Here is a 13884-nt window from a genome sequence, read left to right on the forward strand (position 1 = left end):
ATTCAAGCGAGGCATTGCAACCGGAGTAATCTAAAAACTCCACCTCCAACCTGCTGCTTCATGAGAGCAATGGCGCCATCGTCTGTAAAAATCAGGTGACTGCAAGTTCTGCAACTAGTGGATGTCCCTCATCCTTGACATAAATCATTTGATGTATAATTAAATCAAAGGAAATGCGTTTGTTTTGGCAAAATTATTCTGCTCTGTGTGACAATAACTAAATGAATGATGATATGCAATTTAAAACCAAAACTAAGGCCTCAGTATCCAGTTTTTTTTTAGTTTTTTGTTTTTTTGATCCCGATCTTCTGAAAATCACGTGATCGGATCGGGACATCCCTAGTTCTAAGACAAGTGATGTGTCCATATCTCATATAGAGACTGACCTTCACGCTGGCTGATCAACAGATCTATATAGTTCTTCATCTTCACTTGAGAAAGAAAAGACTGGTAACCAACTACCGTAATTCCTCTAATAGTAACCGGGTCTCAAATACAAGCCGGGTCTCTATTAATGGCCGGGTGCGCTCTTGAGCTAAGCAATTATAAGCCGGCCTCCTAATACAAGCTGGGTTACTAATATACTGAGCTGCATACTGAGCTAGTTACTTGATTTCACTTTGAAAACGTTGAAATGACCAGTGACCACCTGTAATTGCACTGTTTACTATTTCATACAGTACTTGGTTTCAATAAATGAACCCAGTACATTTTACTGGGTTCAAACTGACACAAAATGTTGATTTATTCATTATGATCCGTTTGAAAATTTGAAATATAGGCCTCCCTCTTATACAGGCCTCCTCCTAATACAAGCCTGGTACCCGCTACAGTTGAAACAAATACAAGCCGGGGTTACTATTAGAGGAATTACGGTATGCTAACACCTATGTAGTATCTCTCCTGTACATAAATCCATTCCACACATTGTGTTAGACTAGTCCTAGACTCATTTTGATCTGTCTACCACGGCTGTTGGCGGTTCCTTTCCAATTCATGAGCATTCATTCTCCGTTATTTGTTACTAGGTTCAGTAGCACAGTCTTCTCGTGCCAAAAGTATTTAATAATTCATATTTAACCTTTAACCTGGATGGTTTGAAAGTTAATTGACGCCAACCCCTGCTGTCCACACACACATGGCTTGTCTGTTGACGTTCCCCAATAGGGCTGGGTATCGCCACTGATTTCCCAAAACGATTAGATTCCCATTCACAAGGTCCCGAATCGATTCGATATTCGATTTTTCCGATTCGATTCGATGCTATAAATGGTTCAAGGAACCCTCTAACATTGTTGCATTGTTAAAAATATCAATGTTTACATTAAGAATTGACTCTCAAGCAGTTACATGAATGTACTTTTTATTGGAACATTGGATTTAGCATATGTCACGTCTGGCTGGTGATGTCTCAGTAAGTGGTTTCATAGATGTGTTGTATTTCCACAATATTTCACCTGCACTTTGCACAGCTTACATATGGCATTGCTTTTGTACAGCTCTTCTCTGTCGTCATGTTTTTTTAATCCAAAATGCAACCAGACATCTGCCTTTGCACCTGGCAAACACTTGATAATTTTTTTTTTAGATTCAAACACGTTGCACGAGATCTGGACACGAGACGACCAGGAAGGGAAATGGCATAACGACTATGTTTGATCTAGGGATTATGGACCGATAATTAATTACTCATTCAAATGAAGATCGATTCACAATTGGGAAATCGATTTCTTTAACCCAGCCCTATTCCCCAACATTATTCCAGAGAGAAAGAGGGTGCAGGGAGAGACGAGGATGAGGGAGGAGAGGTGGAGGGAGGGAGGAAGAGGAGGTCTATTCCAGGAGAGGGGAAGGGGAAGAGATAGAGAGATGGTCAGGTGAGGTGAGCAAGGGAGTAAGAGAAGAGGGGAAATGTAAGCGATTTAATCTCAGATAAGGGCAGGTGAGAGAAGGAAATGGTTTGAAGCGAGGATAAGCCGAGGGATTTAAACTCGGAAAGAGGGAGAGGGAGAGAGCGAGGAAGGGGGTGAGAGAGAGAGAAGAAGAGAGGAGGGGAAGAGACGATACATCCTGATCCAGATTAACGACTCCAGAGCCTGAGAGCAACAGCGGGGGAATTCAGATGATGATGAGGAAACAATGAGGAGTTGGAACAAACGGAAGAAGACAACTGAACAACAGGAAGAGAATATAAAGTCATTAACAGCACGGCAGCCATAATTGACTCGCTCAATAGATGTGTTAGTCATTATGCACGGTGAACATGCAGAGGGGGCAGGAACATGGTTCCGGATGCGTTGCATTCGTTAAGCCTCCTCGTTTTAAAAGCTGGACTAGTGCCAGTAGAGGGCAGTAGAGTGCCTCAGAATTCACCACCCACTCACTGTACTATAATGCATTTTCTCAATCCTTTCTAGTTAAATGATTATTAATTGCGTTATTACTTCTCTTCATACAGTATATATATTCGTTTTATCATAAGAAATTATAAAACAACATTACATGTCAATCGATATTTTTTATCACATGATCACATGTTAAAATAAATACACAGCAAACTGTGTCTGTAGGGACTGCAGTCATAAAATAAAAATAAATGAGAAAGTAATCATAAGTACATATCAGTCACAGGGGTCTACAATGACGTTGAATGGTGATCCATGTTGTGAATAAATTTGTTCTCTGATGTAACGGAGTTAACATAATTAGCCAGCATAGCTTAGCTCAACCTGTGTGACGTTACTTAACACTTGCTGCTCCGCTTGGAAAGACCATTCATCACTGCATTCTTTATACAACTTGGTTTAATCCAAAAGTCAGATGGGAAACTTTGTATAATGATATGACATTCAGGGGATGTAAATGGTGCATTTATATAGCACTTTTATCCAAAGCGCTTTACAATTTTGTTCCTCACATTCACACATTCACACACCGACGGCAGGGGCAACCATGCAAGGTGCCAACCTGCTCATCGGGAGCAATTAGAGGTTAAGTGTCTTGCTCAAGGACACTTTGCCCTGGAGGAGCGGGAATCTAACCGGGAACCTTCCGATTACCAGGCGACTGCTCTACCTCCTGAGCCACTGCTGCCCGCTGTCACTAGTTAAACAAACGTCCCTAAACAAACGTTCCCACACTGTGGTTGGATGTTAAAGCTACGGGAGGCGTTTGGGGTCAAAAAGGGTAATGCTGTCGTTAGCGGCTACCGTGAAAAGGGTTTCAATCTCACACACACCCTAATGATCTCTACATACACTTCTCCTCATTGGTTCAGATGACTGTGAATGTTAAATGTGGTTGATAACAGACCTGGGAGAGTGAGTTTTGTACTGTACATCAAGCTATCAGCATTTTACTGCCAAACCATATCAGTTACCTGTGTTTTTATATCGTAATGTTTACCCGTTCCCATGATGACTACTATGAGACCTGTGAGCCTCGGCGATCTTTGACCAATCACAAGAGCACAGCAACTCTTGACTTCAGTATCCTTTTTATCATTATTATTATTATTACTGAAGAAATGAAGTCTCTCGCATAGAAATCAAAAGTATACAAGGGACATTTCCATACACAAGGCTGTGAGCTGTGCTGAACTTTTGTCGCCTGAGTCAGTGGAGCTTATGGCTGGATGTTGTGGGTAATTGATTGATTGTTCTTTATTTATCTCGATCACAACAAACATACAAATCACAGTAAACACAAAATGCAAACATGTTTTCATCCATAGAAAAACAAACCACGATGAGTTGGAGTAGGGGCAGCAGGAAGCGAAGCGTATCTAGTTCTGCCCCTTTCTTACAACGGCATAACATTTCAAATAAAAATACTCTTACTACCGAAAACATGGAAAAAATTATAATAAATAAAATGAGATTAGAATATGAGACGAATCGAAACATTCCCTGAGAGCAACTATCTATAGTTCCTCAGTTCTGTATTTGTCTATCTGTGCTTTTTTGTATAATTTTTTTAACTGTGCAATGTTTTCTCTGTTTCGTTTCCACTTGTAGTCCATTCCACAAAGCTACCCCACAAACTGAAAGGCTTTTAAGAGTAGTGGAAGGTTCCCCCTTAAATCATAACTTCCCTCTCTGTCCATAACATTTCTTTGCATACTGTTTTTGACCTTAAAAACAATCGATTAGTTGATGTTGATACCCAACATGATCTATAATCCTCAGTGTCAACAAGTAGTGACAAAGCTGCACTCCCTAAACATCTTCCAGTTACAGAACAGCAGCTAATCATTTAATCATAAATTAATAGCCCAGCTAAATGAGTAGCTAGATATCCAATTGTGAAAAGATCGGCACACGTTTTGAGATGATTTATAAAATCTGTTTATTCTCAAATGTGATTTTTTTTTATTCAACTGCCAGCCACCCGCACATCATCTCGGCACCGATGTGTCCTAAAGCCAAGGACGGTCTCCACGGCAACGAGCGGCATCGGCTCCCCCAGCGAGGTTGATCTTTAAATAATCGTTATATCTACGGTCTCTCATAGCTGTGATCCATCATTATTTTTTTATTTTGACTTTTCTATCTAAAGAAATCTATAAAAAAGATTAGCGATGATCTGGTACAAAACACGTCAGTGTCTCTACTCACTCTCCCCGTTCAGCCGCAGTGCCAGACTGGTCTTAAAGGGATATTTCACTTTCGTAGAAAGAAATCAGCAGTGTTACCTCTTATCTACAAGATACTTTAATGCCACACAACAATGGTTGGTGGTAATTGTTTTCGGTACAGATTGTTAAGCACTGGTTACATCAAACATGAAACAGACAAGCTAGTAAAGGGCTACATCTGCTCCTCCCTCCCCATCAACATGGACCCCCTGCAATTTGCATACCGCCCCAACAGGTCCACGGAGGACGCCATATCCCATGTGCTGCACACAGCAGCATCACACCTGGACAAGAGGCAGGGGAACTATGTGAGAATGCTATTCATCGACTACAGCTCGGCATTCAATACCATAGTCCCCTCCATACTCATAGCCAAGCTCAGGGACCTGGGCTTGGGCTATGACCTCTGCCAGTGGGTCTTGGACTTCCTGACTGGCAGACCCCAGGTGGTGAGAGCAGGCAACTGCACCTCCTCATCCATCACCCTCAACATAGGGGCCCCCCAGGGCTGTGTTCTGAGTCCCCTCCTCTACTCCCTGTACACACACGACTGTGTGGCTCAGCGGAGTAGCAATACAATCGTCAAATTTGCTGACGACACAGTGGTGGTGGGCCTGATCTCTGCCAACGACGAGAGGGCCTACCTGGAAGAGGTCAAGGTCCTGGCGGGATGGTGCCAGGAAAACAGCCTCTCCCTGAACGTCAGCAAAACAAAGGAGATGATTGTGGACTTCAGGAGGTCGGGGGTCAAGGACTACAGCCCCCTCAGCATCGACGGGGCACCGGTTGAGAGAGTCAACAGCTTTAAGTACCTCGGAGCCTACATATCCGAGGACTTGACATGGACCACACACATTAACAGTGTTGTGAAGAAGGCACGACAACGCCTCTACTTCCTCAGGCGCCTAAGGAAGTTCCAAGTCAGCCAGAAGATCCTTAAGAACTTCTACTCATGTACAATAGAGAGCATCTTGACCGGCAACATCACCTCCTGGTTTGGGAATAGCACTGCACAAGACCAAAGCACACTACAAAGAGTGACACGTTCAGCCGAACGCACAATTGGAGGGGGGCTCCCCACCCTCCAGAACATTTACTACAAGCGTTGCAAGGGCAAGGCTAAGAGAATCATTAAAGACTCCAGTCACCCGAACAACTGCCTCTTTGAACTGCTGCGGTCAGGCAAGCGATACAGGAGTCTCAAGGCGAGCACAGAAAGACTCAGAAGAAGCTTCTATCCCCAGGCCATCAGGCTGCTAAACGAACAATGAATGAACACTACACAACAACAACCACCAAACGCACATAGCACACACATCCACACGCACACACTCACTTTAAACAAACACACTGTAGCACCCACTCCACACACTTATAGCACACACCCACTTTAAACAAACACACTGTAGCACCCACTCCCCACACTTTATATTTATGGATGAAGGATTGCACTACAACTCGTACACCTTACTGTAAATTGTACCTAAAATTGTACCTCATCCCATTTCTGCTTTGCACTAGATAGTACTGTACATTAGTACACTGCATAGTATTGTGTATTGTATATTATATGGTAACTCAGAACATTGTACATATGTCTATACCGAACACTGTGACCTCATTTCTTCTTCTAAATTCATGCTATATTATGTTATTATGTTATTTGATACTATCTTGTCTAGCACAGTCTCTGGAGCGTAACAGTAAGAAGCATTTTGTATGAAAGTATTCTGTACTTCTGTATGACAACTATTAAAGAACTTGAACTTGAACTTGACATCAAAAATGCCCCCCTCCCACCTCCCAATCCCACAATAAATACTTATATACATAAATACATATAGGACAGTCACGGTAACAGTGTCAGTCAGTGACGGATGCTTGCCCGTCTGTGCAAAGGGGGGCGGGCCAGGGTGTTCAGTGTTCGGACTGCTGTAGGGAAAAAACTGTTTGTGAAGCGTGTGTGTCTGGTTAGGATGGACCTGTAGCGACCTGAGGGCATGTGCTGGAATAAGTGGTGTGCTAAAGTCATCTACAGGTAAACAGGGTGACCACCACTGGCCCTGTGATCCACTATCGACACCACCAGTCCTCCCTGGTGGAAATGGTTAATTTAATGGGCCTTATTTATTCTCTTTATTCTGCAACATGATCTTCCTATTCAGGTGAAGCATTCATGCCACTTAGTGAGTCCGTCGGCCTTAAATCCACGTGAAGGGAATATATAATCCATATTAAGTGACACATAGCGGCTAATCGTATGCCACAAAATTGCTCCGGTAGCTACTTTATTCTAATGGCGAGGAAATGTGACATTTTTACGCCTCATTATGTCAGCTCTTCTAAATGGAGGAGCATGGCCATTCATTGATTACACATAACTGTAATGGAAGTTAGCTTAGCACGGAAAGTTTGGATACAGCGCTGCCTGACATTGAATTGAATTGCAGATTGCTCAGTCAACCCCTCATCTTTGTAATGAACATTCAATACAACAACTGTATTTTAGCGTGTTTGCATTCCTTAAATTGTTGTATAAAACATGGAATTATTACTAATATAGGTCAGTCAAATTTAAAGGAACACGCCGAAATTTGGGGAAATTACCTTACCGTCTTCTCCAGAGAGAGACAAGAAGATGGATACCAGTTCCTCTCTGTGCGTTCAGTGGAAAGCAGAAAGCTATCTGACTGCATGTTAGCCTAGCTTAGCACAATGAATGGAAGCGGACATGGCCGGTTAGCCTTGGGGAGAGGTGTTGCTGTAGTTGGACAATGCCTAGGCTAACCGGCCAAGTCCGCTTCCATTCATTGTGCTAAGCTAGGCTAACATGCAGCCAGATAGCTTTCTACTGAACGCACAGAGATAAAACTGCTATCTATCTTCTTGTCTCTCTCTGGAGAAGACGGTAAGCTAATTTCCCAAAATTTTACCTTAGTGATGTATATCAAGGTGTTATGTTCATGTCTCTTAATTTGTTCATGTCAAGGTTGACATTTGCATTGAAATGCCTTTTAGCTAAACATACAGTACAGGCCACTTATTAGCCAAAACTTCAACAGAGAGTCCTCCTGCTTTCTGAAGGCTGTCATGTTGAATGAAACTGGACGTTGAGTGAAAAATAAAAGATTTGACGTTCCATTCATCGCATCTGCGGCAGAAGGCAGACATTACATGTAGGTAATGCGTAAATTCTATTTCCATGGCAACCTCTACGTATAATACACCTCTGTGTCACCGTACAGGGGGGCCCGCCCCACGTGAGCTGGTTTAAAATTCAATATGGGAAAAAGAATTGGCATTAGAGGAATATGCTATAACTGAGACGCTGCATATCATAAATAAGCCACCGGCAACATGGTATGCAAGACTGAATGCAAGTTGGGTTAAGTGACCCTTTAATGGTCAGTGAAATAATAGAGCCAGCGTTGCCCAGAGACAAACTTGTCATATTTCTTGTTTATTTTCAATTTTCTATCTCTCCATTCTCTCATGGCCATCCCAGTAACAATCATGACACAAACACTCATCACCAATACCCAAGGCTGCCCTTGGCAAAAAAAAACACTTCCAAGTGTGTGTGTGTGGGTGGGTGTGTGGGGGGTTTGTGCATGCATGAGTGTGTGTCAATGACCATCACAAAGAAGTGCTTCTCCTTGAGATGGGGCTGTGCTTTTGGTATTTTATATGGAACACACACTCCTGGACACAGTGGCAACGCGTCGGGCCATGGCCACACAAATCGGAGTAAATTCTGACTTGAGTCTCCAAAAAAAATTTAAAATATCTAAACATTTCTGAATCCCTCGCTGTGTTTGTCATTGGTATAATTCACTCTGTATTACTCACTACTATTGGAAAGTCTGAGCCAAATAGTTTTCCTTCTGCTGACTTTCTGTGTCAATACTCTGGATGTTAACAGAGAGTTTACTCTCTTCTGGGACAAGGGAAGTGTGTACAGTACAGGAAGTGTGTACAGTACAGGAAGTGTGTACAGTACAGGAAGTGTGTACAGTACAGTAAGTGTGTACAGTACAGTACCTTCAAAGAACAGTTAATGTTTCTCTCCATCTGACAGGATCTCACAAACAAACACCCCTGATGGCTCAGGAGTGGCCTTGGAGTCCATCAGGCTCCCGGCCGGTAAAGCAACCTTCCTCGCCTCGTTCTTTCCGTCGGAAAAACAAGGAAGGCGTGCTAATTGATCCGAGCGCTTAAAAACAAGGGGATCTCCTCGAGAAACGTGTGCATTTATTGGGCTCGACAAAAAGAAGGCTAGATCCACGGCAGATAAGAACACGCAGCTCGTTATGAAGTTTGTTTCCTCTCGTCACCCTGCAGCACGTTACATTATTTAACTGAGCCTGACTGCGAAACGAGGCTTTTTCTTTGGTATGTGACCAGAACAAGTTCTTATTCACTCATCTACAGACTACTTGCACCTGTTATTGATTTACTGTGTTAGGGCTTACATGTCGTTTTCAGATCAAATTATAATTTTGTATGTGTTTTATAAGGGAACATATATATATATTGGTGATCCTCTTGGGATGAATCAGTGTGGATTGTGGGGGTGAGCTTGGGAGAGCGTCTGTCAGTGTATAAGTGCATTTGTTGTCCTGTTTTTTGTTTTGTTTTGTTATGTATTGTATTGTATGTTTTGTATCCTATGTTAAGGACCCCCTCGAAAACGAGATAGCATATCTCAAGGGGTTTATCCTTCAAATAAATTTCTAATTTCAAATTTATAGTTTGAGGCCTTGCCGCCAGCCCGCCGCGCCTGGATTAGCAACCGGGTGACTGTGCCCCGGAGCCACGGACCACCGTAGACCCTGAGAGCCTCGGGATTCTTCTGCGTATTAATTGCATCCTTTCACTCATTTCAGTGGGAATATGGTTCTCAAAGTGGGGTCCAGGCAGGGGCCCCCAGGGGTCATTGAGGGGGTTCCAGGAATTTAATTTCACTGATATTGTCTTCACTAGATGTTAGTAGAATGAGAGAATGAATAAGAACGACTATTCTCTTCTATTATCTCTCTACCTACTACAGTATAGACATTATAGGCCTACCGATATTATCGGCCGTTATTGGCATTCAAATGTAATATCGGAAATTATCTGTATCCGTTTTCAAAACAAAAAATGTCTTTTATTTATTGTCAAAAGTATGCATAATGTTGTGTTAATTCCACAACAAGAGATATGTAATGTTAATTTGTAATGAATCTAATTAATCGCATAACCATTTTTGGCCTGATATTTTATATTCTATAATCATATTTCAAATTGCATGTGTCCGGATGGCAGAATTCAGTACTGTATCTACAAAACCTTCTGTTTAATCATCTTCCCTTTATTAATTTGCTTAGATTTTTCAGGTCTGGTCAATTTTAGCATGGTGTTGTTCACATACACAATACATTCCCTGAGATCCATAGATGTCCCTAGAATCAGATACCAATGGACCATAAAAAAAAAATAAAAAAAATTGTAAATGTGTATTCTATGTTCTTATGGAATGAATGAGATTTAAAAAAAATATTATTTTTAAATTTGTAAAATTTTGAGTTAATTTTCATACCGCGATAATTTGCTGTGTAATTAATTAATCTAATTAACGCGATAAACTGACAGCCCTAATAAAAACTAAAACACGATTAGACTTCGGACTTAGTCCTCGAAGGCAGAAAGAAGTCCATGTTTGTACGTTGCGTGCTGTACCTGCGTCTCCTCATAGGGAAGCCGGCTAACTTTGGTTGATGCTACACAGTATACCTCTCTGGTAGCATGTCGTAGACAGAGGAATTGCAAATGGAGGACACAATAGAAACTAGTGTGTCTTTCATATTGTTATTCAGGTGCGTACCTGCGTTTGGTTTTGCCCGCGGGGCGTGTGAATTATTTATCTATAAGAATTTAATAAGAGGCGGCGGCAAACCTGGGAGGACAAAGGGACCTGCAGGAAGAGTGAAGAGAGAATCGGGATGGAGGGAATGAGAGAGAAAGAGAAGCGAGTCAAGGAGCAGACGGAAGAGATGTGTCTAGGGAGACTCTTTAGGAGCAGAGAGAAGAGATGTCTAGAGAGAGAGACTCCCTTTATGGGCAGAGAGAAGAGATGTGTCTAGATAGAGACTCCCTTTAGGAGAAGAGAATGAGATATGTCTAGAGAGAGAGACTCCCTTTATGGGCAAAGAGAAGAGATGTGTCTAGAGAGAAGATATGTGTCTAGAGCAGGGGTCGGCAACCTGCGGCTCTTTAGCCAATCAGCTGCAGCTCCCAGGCCAAAATTGTTTATTTATCATTTTTATAAATTTTTTTCTTATTTTGGAGATCGATTTTCTTTATTAGTTGTCATACAGAAGTACAGAATACTTTTATACAAAATGCTTCTTTCTGTTACGCTCCAGAGACTGCTAGACAAAAGGATAAGTATAAAATAAAATAAGTATAGCAAGTATAAAATAGAAGTCACGTACGTAGACACAAGTGTTCAGTATGTACGTACAATGTTCAATGCAGAGTAGAAGTAACTGAGTTACCATACAATATACTATACAATATACTAATTACAATATACTATATAGTGCAAAGCAGAAATGGGATGAGGTACAATTTAGGTACAATTTACAGTAAGGTGTACTGAGGTATGGGTTCGAAGTACCGGTTCATGTCATACTGTGACACTGAAATGAAAAAATATTTCATCAACTAAGATATTTAGTCAACAAAAATATTTCATCAACTAAAATATACAGTACGTCACACCCCGCGCCTCTCCCTGCCGTCTGCAAGTGGCTAATCTTTCCGACCCCCCAGTAAGCTAACCATGGATAAATCCAAAAAAAGGAAAATCTGAGGAAAATAGAGGGTTTAATTCAGCATGGACAGATTAATTTGCTTTCACGACTAACGATGCAGGCTTACCTGTATGCCTGATATGTGGTGCGAAATTTGCGAACAACGAAAAATGTACTTTTTATTTTATAGATTTTCCACAAATAAGGGAAGGACTCTAATAGAGCTGCATAGTTCAGGGTTTTATTTCAAAGTAGGTCTACAGATGGTAGTCTTTTTTTCAAAGTGGACTACTTTTTATTTTATAAATGTTCCACAAATAAGGGAAGGACTCAAATATACCTGAATAGTTCAGGGTTTTATTTCAAAGTCGGTCTACAGACACCAGTGTTTTGTCTCCTCTTCTGTGTTTTATTTAAACTAGGTCTACACAGCCAGTATTTTTTCTCCTCTTCATTAGAGTTTGAGGTTTTCCTTTGTTATAACAGGTAAAAACGGCAATAAAAAGTCAACATTTTTCTTTTTGTTGCTTTATAATCCCATTAATGCAACAAACTGTGTGCTATAAGTATAAAGTATAATAAATCGCAAATTACGTTGGGTATGCAATTGTCAGGCGTTTTATGCTAAATGTGGGGTATGCTTGGGGATATATAAAACGTTATACACTGTTATCTTCATTTTAAGGGACCGGGGAAAAGTGGCTCTTTTGATAGTAAAGGTTGCTGACCCCTGATCTAGAGAGAGAGACTCCCTTTAGGAGCAGAGAGAAGAGACGTGTCTAGAGAGAGATACTCCCTTTAGGAGCAGAGAGAAGAGACGTGTCTAGAGAGAGACTCCCTTTAGGAGCAGAGAGAAGAGATGTGTCTAGAGAGAGACTCCCTTTATGGGCAGAGAGAAGAGACGTGTCTAGAGAGAGAGACTCCCTTTAGGAGCAGAGAGAAGAGATGTGTCTAGAGAGAGAGACTCCCTTTATGGGCAGAGAGAAGAGATGTGTCTAGAGAGAGAGACTCCCTTTAGGAGCAGAGAGAAGAGACGTGTCTAGAGAGAGAGACTCCCTTTAGGAGCAGAGAGAAGAGATGTGTCTAGAGAGAGAGACTCCCTTTAGGAGCAGAGAGAAGAGATGTGTCTAGAGAGAGAGAGACTCCCTTTAGGAGCAGAGAGAAGAGATGTGTCTAGAGAGAGAGACTCCCTTTAGGAGCAGAGAGAAGAGATGTGTCTAGAGAGAGAGACTCTGGTCGGAGTGTATATTCCACCGCAAGCTGAAGCCAGCAACAAGGTTGCGCTCTCCAGACTACACGACGAGGTAAATAAAATCCAAGAGGCGAATGTTAACGCCGCCATTTTAGTTCTGGGAGATTTCAATAGCGCCAATCTGAGAAAGGTATTGCCCGACTTCTATCAGCATGTGACTTGCAACACCAGAGGCGGTAACATCCTAGATCACTGTTACACGCAATTTAAAGGTGGCTACAAGGCTCATTCTGATAGTGGCTTCGGTAAGTCAGATCACGCATCAATTTTTCTTACACCGAAGTACAGACAGAAAATTAAAAGTACTCCCGTGGTCTCGCGAGAGGTGCAGAAATGGGATGTGACGTCAGAGGATACGATCCGGTCAGTGTTTCACAACACAGACTGGAATGTGTTCCGCGACACAGATAACATTAATGCCTACACAGAGACAGTGCTGAACTATGTCTGTACTAGGGTGAAAGAAACAATCCCCACTACCAAAATGAAAGTTTACCCAAATCAAAAACCCTGGGTAGACAAATCCGTCCGTGAAGCTCTGAGAGAGCGCACCAAAGCATACAACGACGGCCTAGAGGCAGGCAACATGAATGACCACAAGGTGGCGCGATACAACGTAAGGAGGACTGTGACAGAGGCCAAACGACGCTACAGGGATAAAATTGAACTCCAGTTTGAACAAGCTGACTCTAGAGCTATGTGGCAGGGGCTCAAAACGATGACAGACTACAAAGGCGCCTCCCTCAAACTGAACAGTGACATCTCCTTAGCAAATGACCTCAATACCTTCTATGCGAGGTTTGATGCTGGTAATAACAACACCAGCTCACAAGCCTCGGCAATGGGGGGGGGGGGGTCGGCTGCTGATGGAGGCGCAGTGTTCAGGGTAACAGAGCATGAGGTGAGGCGGACCTTTAAAAAAGTGAATATCAGGAAGGCAGCAGGTCCAGACGGCATCCCCGGCCGCGTCCTAAAAGTCTGTGCCGACCAACTGGCCCCAGTATTCACTGACATATTTAACCTGTCCTTAGAACAGGCTGTCATCCCCACCTGCCTGAAGAAGTCCACTATTATCCCTGTACCCAAAAAATCCAAGCCTGCTTGCCTCAACGACTACCGCCCTGTAGCTCTCACCTCCATAGCTATGAAGTGCTTCGAGAAGCTAGTAAAGGGCTACATCTGCTCCTCCCTCCCCATCA

General features: G+C 42.3%; 1 protein-coding gene across 1 annotated transcript in view; it reads left to right on the top strand.

Annotated features, from left to right (window-relative positions):
* The window catches only part of snx7 (sorting nexin 7), a 70812-nt gene that overhangs the window by 42280 nt on the left and 14648 nt on the right, over positions 1-13884 (top strand). The gene's annotated exons all lie outside the window — the stretch shown is intronic.

This window comes from Notolepis coatsorum (genome assembly GCF_963971535.1).
Source record: "Notolepis coatsorum genome assembly, chromosome: 12".
NCBI classification, from domain to species: domain Eukaryota; kingdom Metazoa; phylum Chordata; class Actinopteri; order Aulopiformes; family Paralepididae; genus Notolepis; species Notolepis coatsorum.